Genomic DNA, 14,835 nt, shown 5'->3' on the forward strand with positions numbered 1-14,835 from the left:
ACATAATAGGCAAAGTCATTTTTGTACCATGTGCAAAGAATGAAACCCCTTATGAATTCCTATATGGCTAGCCCAATGATTGACAGAAAGGAGAAATGAATGCAAGAGCCACATCTAACAGTGATGCTTCTCTGTCCATGTGGTACTGAGAGGAGAACACAGCCTTCACTGTTCTGGGCCCAGGCCCCACACTCACAGGCTTGCTATTCTTCTCCTTTACTCCTGGGCCTAGGGAGGCAGCTCATTGTTGCCTTTTGTTTCATTGGTTATGGTTATTTCTTTCCTATGTCTCTTCTCTGAGTTACTGAATTGCTGTTAGCTTAAGGCCTTGCTTTGACATAATCAGAGAGATGAAAGGTGCCATAGAGAAGAGAAAACCTTCAGCCATGCCTTACAACAGAAACTATACCACTCTCAAGGACTGTTTTCCGTGGCTTCTAATGGAATCTGCTTGGTAGAGACATCGGCTTTACTGGGGTAAGTAAAAGCATCCTGGCTTCCCAGATACAATGTAGGGATAATTGCCTCTTAGAATCATGGATTCTAAGTTCTAAATCAGGTCCAAGGTACAACTACTTTTTTAATGCTGTGTTAGAAATTCATTTAGCTTGCTGGGCACACGATCCATATACCTTCTGGGATAGAACATTGTATTTTTCTGCAGTTGATTTCATTATGATAAGCTGAAAGCTAATGCTGCTTCCTTGCCTGACAGAGCTTTCAGCTTGGCTGTGCCTGAGCATGTTTTATGATAAATAATATATCCTGCATTCATCCCGGGTAGCCTGGAGAAGCAGATGGAGTTAGGGGCTTGTTCTCAAATAGAAAAAAAACTACAGCTCAGAGGAAAAGAATGAGATCACTGTATGGCTTCTCAATTTCCTCAGGGAAAATGGGGAAGCTGGCACTCTGGAGGGTTTCCAAATGATAGCTGGGAACTCTGGCTTTCCTCTGAGTTCAAAGGAGAAAGCTGCTGGTTTTTGGTTTTTGGTTTTTGGTTTTTGGTTTTTGGTTTTTGGTTTTTGGTTTTTGGTTTAAGTGTGTTTGCTCCTGATGGTTAGCTGTGCCCTCCAAGAAAAGCTTTGTGCATATAGATACGTCTCTGGTAAGCACCCTCAACCAGATCTTCTTTGGCGCACCATTTGGCTGGTGGTAGGTACCACCATCTCTAACCACAAGGTGAAAGGTCAGTTTTGAAAGTTACATCTGCAGAAATGCATGTACACGGAAGTCACTTTTGCTCTAGGCCACTTTCTAATTCTGATCACAGGAGTCAGAGTGGAGCTTGACTTCGGTCACCACCCTGGCACCTGTTTCTCTCTTCTCCCCCTGCTCCTCTGTTTCCAGACCTTGCAAATGTAGTCTGAGAGCATGTAGAGTCTTATTCCATTAATACATGCACTGTTACACTAGGCTATTAATCAGGCAAACCACAGATGTTGTTTTCTTTCTACATGTTCCTATAATTACCCTTAATAACACCAACTGAGCTTCTCAAGCATCGCCATTGATGGCTTTTTAAAAACTGTGTCAGATTATTCATTTCCTCAGGTCTCTACTCATTGATACTGGCTATCTACTTTGATAGACTCAGGATCTCTTAGGTTTCCCAGTGTATTTCTTACAGAATGTACCAGGGAGCTGCACATAGGCATGGATTAATAGGCCCTTCACTGAAGGTTGAAAGCCACATGCTGAGTTTACAATCAAACCGTATTCTCCTCATGCTAAGGAGGGTGTTATCTTTTTGAGGCATATGGCATTAATAAATCTGCCTGAAGGAGGCTGCCACTCCAAAAGATCTGAGCTTGGAGGAAGGCAGGGGAGCTTGGTGCGACTGTCTGCTTTAAACAGGGGGAAACTCAGGGCTAGAGAAATGAGCTCTGGATTGCTGAAACAAAATGCAGGAGCTTGAGGCTTGTGGTCCTCAACTCAGGGTTGGGTCTACTGACTGGTAGTTCCCCACAGCACCTACCACTTGACAAGAAAAAAAAAAGTGCCCTATTGGACTCAAGCAGACTCATGCAGGCTGGATTTCCTGTGACTGGCTTTATCTACCCACTCTCCTGAAAGGAAAATTTGAATGGACATTTGTTAAGTCATGCAGTAAATCTGGAGAGTTGTTTGATGATTATTAGGAGTTCCTCCTTTTTCAGTGACATTTGCTTCTAAAGAGCTAAAACTTACAGAGCTAATTTACCCTTTTCAGATTTCCATTTATTTGTTTCTCTACATTACACACTTTAATTAAAAGATTGAGTAGAGTCGGGTGTGATAGCCTAGGCCTTGCATCCCAACACTCAGGAAGCAAAAACAGAGGATTGCAATTCCAGGCCACCCTTAGCTTCCTTCATAAGAAGTTTCATACCAGCCTGAGATACATATTAAGACCCAGTCTCAAAACTGTAGAAGGAAGGAGAGGGTGGTTTAATAAATAAGTAGTGAACAGTAAGTATAGCAGTAGTGTGGACTGATATCAAAAGTATGAGAACCAAGCTTGGATTTGATTAAATCCTAATTTAACTTTTTAAAAATTGTATGAGCTTTGGGGAAATTACTCAGCCTCTCAAACTTAGAGGCAAGGGTGAGGGGTCATCTACTCTGATGCAACGGTCTACAGAGACCCTTAATAAATTGTTGCTATCATCATCATCAATTGGAAACAAATGAGGAAAAAATGTTATTTTTAACATTTTCCTTCTATTTTAACATGTCACAGGACACCTTAATATCTAGAAAAAGGGAGCCTTTATTTTCTGTTCTGGGTGTTTAGGTTGTTGTGGCCTGCTGAAATTTTCACATATGTGTTGTCTTTTGTTCTCATCCCCTGACCCCCAAGTGAGCTTAGGCCAGTGGTTTTCCAAATGTAGTTTCTGGTTCAGCTGTTCCAGAAGAACAATCTCTTAGAAATGCACCAACCCAGGCCCTGAACTCAGACATGCTAAAATTCAGGGTAATTCAAGGTCTGTTTTGAACAAGGCTTCAGATGAGACTGGTGGTCTCGAGTTCAGAATGGCAACCTGAAGAAATCTGCCCGGCCACTTAATGAACTGCTGTGGTCCTCAAAGTGAGGGCAGAAGACATCAGAACACCCTGGGTGAGACAATGATGACCAGATGACACTAGAATGTGTCATCAGACACCCCGCTTTGACAGTTAATGTTCTGTCTCTTCATCCTAGTTTAATTCTGAAGTGTCCATTGGATGTTACTAGCTTCAGTTGGCTCCATAACCATGGCTAATCTCTGAATCACAGAGCGGGTACAAATCCTGTCCTAAGGGAGCAGTTGGGTCTTCTAAATTTAATGACATCTTGTTTAAGTTCTCATCATGGCACTCTTACAGGGTAACTTTAAGATCTATCTGTTGTATTTATATTACATATATACGGAAAGAAGTAAGACATTTAAAATACTGTATGAGTGATATGGGGATTAGATGCATTCAAATGCTGATGCATTGGAAAAAGCCTGGTTACGTTGGCACCTCAACCCTGTGCAATTCATATTCTTTCTTCTCTCTCTCTCTCTCTCTCTCTCTCTCTCTCTCTTTCTCTCTCCTCTCTTTGTGTGTGTGTGTGAGTGAGTGTGTGTGTGAGTGTGTGTGTGTGTGTGTGTGTGTGGTGTATTTGCACTTGCACATGTGTGTATGTGCTTAAAGACAAGAGGTCAACTTCGGAAGTTGCTCCGTAGCCATCTACCTTGTTTATATTGTTGTTCATTTTTGATTGTTTGGTTTGTTTCAAAAAGGACCCTTCATTGGGACCTGGAATTCACAGGTTATGCTAGGCTGACCTGCCAATGGGCCCCAGTGAACCATCATTGCTCTCTGCCTCCATGATGCTTGAATTACAAGAACTCATCCCCATGGCTATTTTTTGACATGGGGTCTAGACCTCAAACTCAAGTCTTCATACAGTAAATGCTTTATTAGCTGACTTTTCATCCCAGCCCTGTGCTGTTTTCTTACCCTGAGATTCCTGAGCTGTCAAATGATAGTGAAACTGACATTATAGAAGTAGAGGAGGACAGACGTGTGAAACATGGATGCTATAATCCTCAGAATTCATTAGGAACTTGTCACATAAACATCCCATCAAGCCTGCTTTTTAAAGAGATGTATTCTTAGAGAATTTCATACATGTAAATAATGTATTTTAATTCATATTTTTATTATATCCATCCCTTATTTCCCCCTACAATGCTCTGAGACTCCTCCCTCTCCCATATCCCCCATCCTCTTTTTTTATAACCCACTAAGTCCAATTGGTGTTGTTCATATGCACATGGATATGGCACCATCCACCTAAGGAACATGGGCAACTTATCAGGAGTCATATCCCTGAAAGAAACTGACTTATCCCTCTCTGCCAGGAGCCATTAATTTACAAAAGCTCCTCCACTAGGGTAGCATCTGGTGTCAAGCCTGACTTCAAAGCCAGTTTGCTATGTGATCTTAAGAGTGTATTTTACTTGCTTATTTGTCAGATGATAATGAAGAAAGCAATGAGGTGAAAGGTCCTTCTAATTCTTAATATGTGTTGGTACATGTGTATTGTGCATATACAGACAATAATATTTGTATCCCCTATAAGTATGGCTTTGGTATCTGTAGCTCTATTCCCCTGACATCAAACTCAAGTACTTGGGAACACTGAAAATAGATGGCCCTATTGGAAAAATAAAAAAATCAAGACATGAAGAATGCGGAGACGGGTGTACATTTCAGAGCTCAAAGGTAATTTCGCTGTATTTTATTATCATCTGTCAAACTTAAAGCATTACTGAGACTAGAAAATAGATTGTCACAGAGGTTTCTGAGGACAATGGTTTCCCTGAGTTGGTGTAAATATATTCAGAGAGACTTGTTCCCACTTAATAACCTGCGTTTTTCCTTCGGAATCACTGATGCATTCACTTACAGCGTTTGAAAGGCAGTTTGTCCTCTGCTGTCAAGTGAACTTGATAGAATAACAGAAAAAAAAATACTGAAAAATTCAATCAGATCTTGTTACTTCTCAAGGGACTTTCTTGACTACTTGTTCAGTTTAAGAAGGAAGAAAGGGAACACAATGTTTCTTTGGTCTGATACAAAGTTCCAACAGAGTTGAAGAGAATGTCTCCCTGGGAGACGCTATCGGAAATTCTCCCCTCAGCGTGTCATGGCATTGGGTGATGGGGTGATGGGGTGCCAGGGTGCTGGGGCAAAGCATATCTAAAGGACTACTTCAATATGGAATTCTATGATGTCAGAGATTATACTCACCAGCTTATTTATTTCTTAGGACATTATTGTTAATTACAATAATCTCAACAATAATGAAAAATGTTTCCCTAATCATTAAGTAGTGTCCTGACTTTCACATAACAGACTGTTAAAGAGACCCAACCCTCCAGTGGAGCTGTTCCACTTGATTGAGCAGGTATTTAATTTAAAAAATCACTGTTTAGGGCAAGGGTTAAAATTCTTTCCCCCATGTGCTCCAGCCTTCTTATCTGTAGTCTGAGAATACAATGTCATAGCTTCACAAAATTGTTTTGAGAATTAAGATGATCATGTTGGAAATCACCAGAACAGGTAATACTCACTGAGTTCTCACTACCTGTCAATGCTAGTCCAAGGGTTTTGCCCATCAGGGGCCATTTACATTTATCATTTAGCTCTGTGGTGTAGCCATGGGGATTATCCAGCTTGTCCATTATGATGTAGAAGGAAGAGGTGGAGCCAAAATCGAAACCTAAAGAGTGTGGCTCCCTGTTCCTCATCTTTAGGATTTAGACCACTGTTCTCAGTCATGTGTTATGTGAGCACTCACATCAGGGAGTTCACAATAGCCTGAACTACAACTCCTGAAGATCTGCCACCTGGGGTTGGAGAGATGGCTCAGAGATTAAGAGCACTGACTGCTCCTCCAGAAGTCCTGAGTTTAATTCCCAGCAACCACATGGTGGCTCACAACCATCTGTAATGAGACCTGGTTCCATCTTCTGGCCTGCAGTCATACATAATAAAAACAAATAAATCTTTAAAAAAAAAAAAAATCTGCCACCCTCTTCTGTCCTCCATGAGCACATGCATATACCCACACAGAGATGTGCATATATACGTATAATTTTAAACTAAAATCTTTTTAAATGCATGTGTACATATATGTGCATATAAAATCTAGTTATAAAACACATGGCTGCCAAATATTTTTTTCTATTCTGTAAGATGCCTCTTCATTCTGTTCATTGTTTCATTGTTGTGCATAAGTTTCCTAATTTCATGAAATCCCATTAGTCAATGCTTGTTATTATTTCTTGGACTTGGAAGTGTTTTTTTCTGAAAGCCTTTGTCTATACATATATCTTAAAGGGTAATATCTTTGTTTTGGTCTATTTCAAAGTCCCATATCTTACATAAAGGCCTTTTGATCTGTTTTGAATAGATTTTTGTGCAAAGTGAGAGACGTGAAATCTAGTTCATTCTGCTATGTATGGATACTTGGTATTCTCAACACCATTTCTTTGAAGAGGCTATCTTTTCTCTAATATAATTTTTTTAACTTTTTTCAGAAATTAGGTAGCAGTAACAGCACAGATTTATTTCTGGGATTTCAATTCCATTAATCTGTATGTCCGTTCTGTGCCATTAGCATGCTGGTTTTGTTACTATAGTTCTGTAGCATAATCTGAAATTGAGTGTTATGATACCTCCACCATTAATTTTTTCTGCTCAGGATTATTTTTGATATCTAGGATATTTTGTGCTTCCATACTAATTTTAGAAAATTTTTTCTTTAGTTCTGTGAAGAATGTCACTGTAATTTACATGGAGATGCATTAAATCTGTGACTCATTTTCAATAATATACCATTTTCACAATATTAGTCCTTTTGGTCCATGAACATGGGAAATCTTTGTATCTTCTAGAGTTTTTCAGTATTTAAAAATTGTCAATGTACAGGGGTTTTTGTTTGTTTGTTTGTTTGTTTGTTTGTTTTACCTCCTCGGCTAGGTTTATTCTTAAAACTGTTTTGTTTTTAGAGGCTGTTGTTAGCAAGCATGTCTTCCTGTTAAGAGATTATACAAATTGTAACATAATAAACAAGGTTTGAAAAGGTATTGTATCTATAAAGAGGAGGAGCTATATGGGAGATTAGCCATGAAAACTAGTTCTCTGGTCCAAAATAGCTAGACAGCAAGTCAACTGCCTTGGGTATCAAACATCTCTAGAAATAAAACTTGAGTGTTATCAGAACACCTAATAAGAGTGAATGTAATGTAGACAATAGAGGAAAGATCCCCAAGTAAATTCTCTTATTTTTGTGTGTTAATTTTTGAATCCTGCTACTTTACCCAGCGTATTAGGTCTGAAAGTGTTCTGAGTCTTTAGTGGTGGGTTATTTATTGTTTCTGCTTGGGTGGGTATGTATATGTATGTGTGTTCATGCCCATGGACATGTAAAGGTGTACATGAACATCTGTGCACATATGTGTGAAGGCCAGAAGACAACCTCTCGTGCCATTCCATAAGATGTTATCCTCCTTTTGCTGGTAGGATGAGGTCTCTCCTTGGCTCGGAACTGGACAAGCAGGCTCAGTTGGCTGACCAGCAGGCTCCATTATCTTGTTGCATGTGCTGTCCCAGGACTGGAATTCCAAGGCTATGCCTTGTCATGTCATCATCATGGCCAGATTTTTTTATGGGATTTCTGAGAATCAAACCCAGGTCCACATGTTGGTACTTGACTAAAAGAACTATCTCCTAGATTCATCTTTCAGAGGCTTTGAGTCAGGGTCATATCATCTACAAATAGAAGGACCATCTGGTTGCTGCCATTCCTACATGTATCTCTTTCATTTCTTCTGTTCAATTGCTCTTGCTAACAATCCTTGTACTCTGTTCAAAACTGAGTGAGAAAGAAAGACAACCTCATTACATTCCTAGTTTTAGAGGAAATGTTTTCAGCATTTCTCCATTTATTATGCTACCTATAAATTTGTTATAAGTAGTGTTTACTATGTTGAGATATGTTTCTTTCCTTCCTACTCACATTGGGGGTTTTATCATGAAAGATCTTAAACTTTGTCAGATTTTCTGAACCTCATTGAGATAACCAAGTAAATTCTGTCCCTGTATCTATTTGTGTATTGTGTTACATTTACTGATTCACATACATAGAATTGTTCTTTCATTCCTAGAATCAAATCAAATTTATCACGTTGTATGATCTGTTTAGTGTGATGTTGAACTAAGTTTTGCAAGCATCTTACTGAGCATTTCTATCTATCAGGGATAATGAGTAGAGTCTTCCTTTATGGTTGTGTTATTGTACAACTTGAATATCAGGGTGATTCTTGCTTTACTAATTGAATTTTATAGCATTCCTTCCCTTTCTTTGTTAAGAAAAAGCTTGGGGAGATGTATTATTAGATTTTTTTAAAGGATTGGTAGAACTCAGCCAAGAATCCATCTAGCCCTAGGCTTCTGTTGTTACAAGACAAATAATGCTTCAATTTCGCTGTTCATTATAGATCTGTTAATGTTGTTTGTATTGTGTTGATTTAATTTTAGTAGGTCACAAATGCCTAGAAATCTATCCATTCTGGATTTTGAGTTTATTAGAATGTAAATGTTTTTTTAATATTATCTAATGATTATCTAATGATTTTCTGAATTTCATTAGTATCTATCATCTCTAATTTTATGGATTTGTGGTCTTTTATTTTTGTTAGTTTGAGCAAGAATTTGTCAATCTTACTTATCTTTTCCAAGAGTAAATTATGCTTCATTTCTACTTTGTACTGTTTCTTTTAGTCTCTTCTTCACTAATCTCTACCCTATTCTTTATTTTTCCCTCTGTCTATTCATTTGTAGTTGTCTTTGCAAGATGAAAGTTTATAGCTGTGAGTACTTACCTAAAAAAAAAAAAAATTCAGAGATTTCAAATAAGTAATTTAATGATGTACCTCAAGGCCTTAAAAAAACAAGAAGTCAAACTGAAAGTCCTGTCAGCTTCAGTAGCTTTCACCGGCTGACACTGACTTGTGGATTGTGTCTTGAATAATGTTGGAATTCTATGATAATGTAGATAGTAAAAGAAAAGTCTTTTTATATATGTTTTTATTCTTTTACCTTTATAAATTTATTCTCTTTGGGGTTAGGCTACAAATAATCATAAACTAGTAAGAAGAAGAGGCTAGACATGGGATAAATATTATTACTGAAACATTTGGATAAGGTGGAGAAAAGAAAGCCATGTGTACCAGAGTCTTTTACTGTACCTTTAAATGTTTTGTAATGTTCATTTTATTTTAAATTATGTGTCTGTGTTTGTATGTCTGTGTGTGTGTGTGTGTGTGTGTGTGTGTGTGTGTGTGTGTGTGTGTGTGTAGATATGAGTGTAGATTCCTATGGAGGCCAGAAGACTGTGTCAGATACCCCAGGAGCTGAAGTTATAGGCTCACATAACGAGCATGCTAGAAATTGAACTCTGATCCATTGCAAGAGAACCAATCACTTTTAACCATGGAGTCATCTTTCCAGACCATTCCTGGCTCTTTTTTATTTAAGCAAAAATTAGATACCTTCCATGTAATCATGTTTGAAGGACTATGGAATTAGCAACAAATGAGATATGGTTCATATCTTTCCATAACTCCCTGTCTAGCCAATGATGTGGGAATGTAAACTCATAATCACAGACTAGTGGATAGTGTACTGAAGGAAGAATGGATAGTAGCCCCTCATCTGCCATTTTGCCTTTCTATGGTCATAGTTAATCATTCAATGACAATCCAAAAATGTTACATTGAAAATTTCATTAATACTCAATACATTTTAAATAAACCTTATAACAGTAGAATGTTACAATTCTTTGGGGTATTTTTTATTTTTAGGATACCTAATTTATAAATAATACTACATAATGAATATGTAGGGAAAGTAGAGTACATACAGAATGTATTACTATACTTCCTTTTAGATTTCATATAGGGTCCTAGAATACATTTTTCCCGAGTGTGTAGGGACCACTACATTTAATTTGGCTTCAGTTTCAAAGGGGATCTCAACAATTGATGTGAAATTTATTAAATTTGGTTGTTCTGAATGACTGGCTTCATATAACAAATTTTATCTCACATACACACTGAGGACTAATCTTGAGTTTCATGATTATACCAAAGTGAATATATCTCTATAGCCACCATTTGAGGCTGGTAGTTTTTTGTTTTCTTCCTTTGTTAGGTCTATTTTCAATATTCAGAGAATTGACACACTTCTGAAAATCAAAACATATGCAAGAAGGTACACCCAGACACGTGTCATGGTCCTGTTATTAGTCAGAAATATTTATCTGGCTTTTTCTTCCTCTCTTTCTCTTTACAAACACAAGTTTATGTATACATATTTTCTTCTTCCTCCTTCTGTCTTTTACACAAATATGTGAGATCTTTGCAAAAAGTTTCTTTTTCCATTTAATAATACTTCTCAGAGATTACTCCTCTCTCATAATGAAGTATTGCCCTGTTTATTCAAAGCTAGGTCATGAATGGATCAATGAATATATGTGCATCATCTATTCAGCCAGTCTCCTGGGCTCATATGTTCCAGTAGTTTCTTCTAGATGGAACGAGTAGAATAGTGTACGTGTCTTCACCATAAATCCCCAGAACTTGGATTGCTGGCTGGAAGGAGACATATTTTGTGGCAGTCATTAGTGCCATGCTAGTGATATAGCATGATATAGTAAAGTAGCTTGCCACCAAGGCTGATGACATGAATTCAACCCCCAAAATCCATGGTAGAAAGAGAGAATCAAACCCTGAAAATTGTCATCTAACTTCTACATGTGGACTGTGGGACACACACACACACACACACACACACACACACATTTTGAAAAAAGAAAAGTAGCTGCAGGCCAAAGTTCCCTCAGTAAAAACTGTGCATTCCTCTGTTTTGCATTCCTCCCAGCTGTGCCTATTGGAGTCTGTTTCCACAGCCCACTGAGCAAACTGCATTGCCAAGCTTTGAACTTTCATCACTCTGAGCAATGAGATGTAATTAGCATTTATCTCAACGTAAGCCAAGTTGAATATTATTTCATACAGTCAAGGCCCATGTCTATATCATTTTATAAAATCTGTGTTTATTCCCTCTGCCCATTTTTCAACAGTATTATAATTTGTTTTTCTTTCTAGTGCTAATTTTTTTTATTTGTTAAGGATGTTGAACTTTTTCTGTGGTATGTTGGGAATACTTTCTATTTGTAGTTGGTCTTTTGACTCGTCTCAGTTTTGCCGTATATAGTGAATTTATTAATCTGCTTTTGTATTTGGACTTATAGGTATAATTACCCTGTAGGTCTAAATTAAATGAAATTTTGCCCATATTTTCTCCTAGTGCTGGTAAAAATTTTTATGTATATTTTTGACTATTTATTCATTTATAGTTTCTTTGTATCTAAAAATAAACTGGATCTATTTTAATTTGTAAAATAATAATTTTTAAAAATTGTTATCCAGCTGACTAACACCATTTATTAAAAACACATTCTTTTAAAAATGTTTTTTAATTTATAAGTATGTGTGTTCCTGTTTTTCTGTCTATATACCACATGCACACAATGTCCAACATTGGTCCTGGGAACCAAATCCAGGTCCTGAACAAAAGGCTGAGCCATTACTCCAACCCTGTAAATGCAATCTAAAATATCATCATCATCATCATCATCATCATCATCATCATCATCATCTTACAATCTTTTCTCCAGAAAACCCAAGGCATCACCTTGTGACTACACTGGGTTTCTAAGAAAATCTACCTTATTCCTGATCTCTCTGTCTCCTAGTGAACCAATGACACTCTGAGTTAGCTGTAGAGACTGTAAACCCAAGACAGCCATGAGTTCAGCAAACCTACAGCGTTCTCTGGTCACTGTTCTCCTTGCATCATTTTTACCTCTTAAAAATTTTCAATATATCACATTTAATAACAAAGATTGTATTTCATAGGAAATGCATTACATTTATAAATTAAATTAAGAGTAAAAATAGAATTTTGCCCGTATTGAGATTCCTTGAACAAGAATGAAAGCCACCCCCTCACTTGTTCAAACTAATTTTAGTGTCCTTCAATGCTTTAAGTTTTGTCTAGATTAAGTGCATTAGTGTGCCATGCTTTGGTGGTTCTCATGGGAAGCCTTGCCCTTTCTGAGGAGTGGATGGGGGGTGAGGGTATAAAGGAGGTGGGGGGAAGGAACAGGAGAAAAGCAGGGAGGGGAAACTACAGTTGGTATGTAAAATAAATTTTAAAATTAATAAAAACAAAGATGTATACAAATAGAAAAAAAAGAAAGATAGGTGTCCCACTTAGAGCCAAGCACTTGCCTGTCTCTTAGTCTGTGCACATTGACTAGTTTCTGGTCTGTGTATTAATCACCATCTACTGCAAAAGCAAATTTCTCTGATAGTGATTTAGAGAATTGCAAATCTATGGACAGAAAAATAAAAACTTAAATGGATAGTTTATTTATTATGTCTTTTTAGCAGAATGATAATATTAGATTCTCTCCTAGGGTCTATGGCCTAGTCAATCAGTTAGACTTTGTGTGTGTGTGTGTGTGTGTGTGTGTGTGTGTGTGTGTGTGTGTTTGCTTTAGATCGATTAAGGATATAAGACACGAGTTCATCTTTTGGAGAGGGCTTTACATCCAATCAGAAAGTGATTGGTTATACCCATATTTCTACCACTATCACACCAGTGGGCCTATCTTTCCAGGACAGTAGCTATTATAGCTTGCAGAGCTCACGCTAGGTAAAACTGAGGTTGACTTGCTCTCCCTGGCAGCATACATGTCACCTAATAGTGCTATGAAAGCTATCCAGTAGAAATGAATCTTTGAGGTTGGTACAAGCTTGATTCTTCCATGTTCTGTAACTATGGCATGCAGTATGACCATAAAGTTCAGGAGAACAATCAGGAGCAATAGCAACAGCCAGTAATGTTTGGGAAGGACCCACTGACCAAAACCACAAAAAGAGGTAACCCACACATGGTTCTGGGCTTTTTATTTCATAGCCAGTGTTGTCTGGGGAAGGCATTCCCCTCCACCCCCACCCCATTATAGAGCAACTCCACTTAAGCATCTTTTACACATGTCCGTGTATATATTTTAGGAAGCTTCTACAGTATTACATTTTCAAAGGGCTTTAATGTTAGTTATTCTTCCCCCTCACCCTTCCTGTACCCTGCTCTCCCATTTCCCATTTATCCCTTCTTGTCCCACTAACGACACTTATCTGACTACACATAATTGTTGTTTTCATTGTGAAGTACAGTTTGAAATTATAGGATTTTATGGTTTTGCCATCAAGTCTAATCTATCCAATAATGTTTCTAGTGGTTTTTACTTACTGAATAAATCTATATCTCTTCCTTTACTTTTAAAATTTTTCAAGTCATCACATTTTAGAGCTGGATATGCAGCTTAGTGGGAGAGCATTTACCATAATGATGTCCCCAGTTCTACTAATTATGATTTAAAAAAAAAAAAAAAAAAAAAACAAGACTTTATTTGTTATGGCTGAGTACTATTGTGTTGTCTTCTGGGAAGAGCAAAGGTGACAGAAAATAAAGAAAATTTGGGTAACAGGTACCAAAACAATACAGTTACATAGAAGAAGTACAGGGAAATGGCTATAGTTCTATATATTACACACACACACACACACACACACACACACACACACAAAGGCACTATTGTTCTAATTTGGTCAGCTCTTTTTCTAGTCAAGTGCTAAAATATCACACTGTACCCCCTCAATATGTACATGTTAATCAAAATGTATTATTTAGTTAAAACACACAGATAGATGTGTAAGGCCAAAAAAAAAAAAAAACAACAACAAAAAAACAAAAAAAAAAACTATTTGAATGGTCCTTTTAAATAAAAGCCACAATCTCACATGTTTCCATGGCACCATTAAAGTGCTTGTCTAACTAATTCTAGACCTTGAAAGTCTGGGTTGAGTACTGTGAGGATCTCCAAGAAGACATGGAATGGTCCTTGGCTGTGAAAGTGAAGATGGTTGGTCTCACCTGACAGCTGAAGGTCTACCTGTTGAGTTTTTCCTTCCTTGTTTCCACATTATAATCTGAGAGCTGTCACCATACCTCATCCTGATGACCTGTTTAGGCGTGATTTCTATTACTCTAATAAGAATGAGAGTAAGGGTAAATTTTAAGCCCATTAATACCATATCTAATATAAGAAAATTCTAAAAAGGCGATCTTGTACCAACTGTCCCAAGCACTTTTCCCACCTGATGCTGCAAAAGCAGTAGAGAAGCATTATGAATTAATGATGTATTCTTTAGAAACCCAAGACTTTAAACTGTGAGCCAGATTCTTCTGGAAAGACAACCAAAGTTGTCTTTAAATCCCAGCATGATCCTGTAACTTTCAGTGAGAGAACCCAGTATCTGATTGTGCTCACAGACTAAGGAGTATGCATCACTGAATCCTGATGTGGAAGAATATGGTTCTGGTAATGTTGATCACACCTTTGAGACATTAACACCTCTCTGAACAGGAATGGTTAATCCATTCTAGTAAACTCATAATAACTACAGGAATGTCTTCAAAGCAAGATTGAGACTGATCATAGAGAAATAACAAAAAAAGTTCTCTGAGGCTAAGGCACAAAGCAGATTGTTACATATTTCGGGGGGGGGGAAGAAGTAACAAATGGCAGCCATTTACATCCCTACTCTGAAGGCACTGCCTGTTTTCTGCAGGCTGGCATCTTTGCTAGGGACTATTAACTTGAGGGAGGATAACTAACAA

General features: G+C 37.6%; 1 protein-coding gene across 1 annotated transcript in view; it reads left to right on the forward strand.

Moving 5' to 3' along the window:
- Positions 1-234: 234 nt before the first annotated feature.
- Positions 235-14,835, forward strand: part of Atp10b (ATPase phospholipid transporting 10B (putative)) — a 235,076-nt gene continuing 220,475 nt past the window's right edge. The window contains exon 1 of the mRNA XM_036198423.1: positions 235-477. The gene's annotated coding sequence lies outside the window, so the exon portion shown is untranslated. The remainder of the gene's footprint in view (positions 478-14,835) is intronic.

The sequence above is a fragment of the Onychomys torridus genome, chromosome 8, assembly GCF_903995425.1.
Source record: "Onychomys torridus chromosome 8, mOncTor1.1, whole genome shotgun sequence".
NCBI lineage: Eukaryota > Metazoa > Chordata > Mammalia > Rodentia > Cricetidae > Onychomys > Onychomys torridus.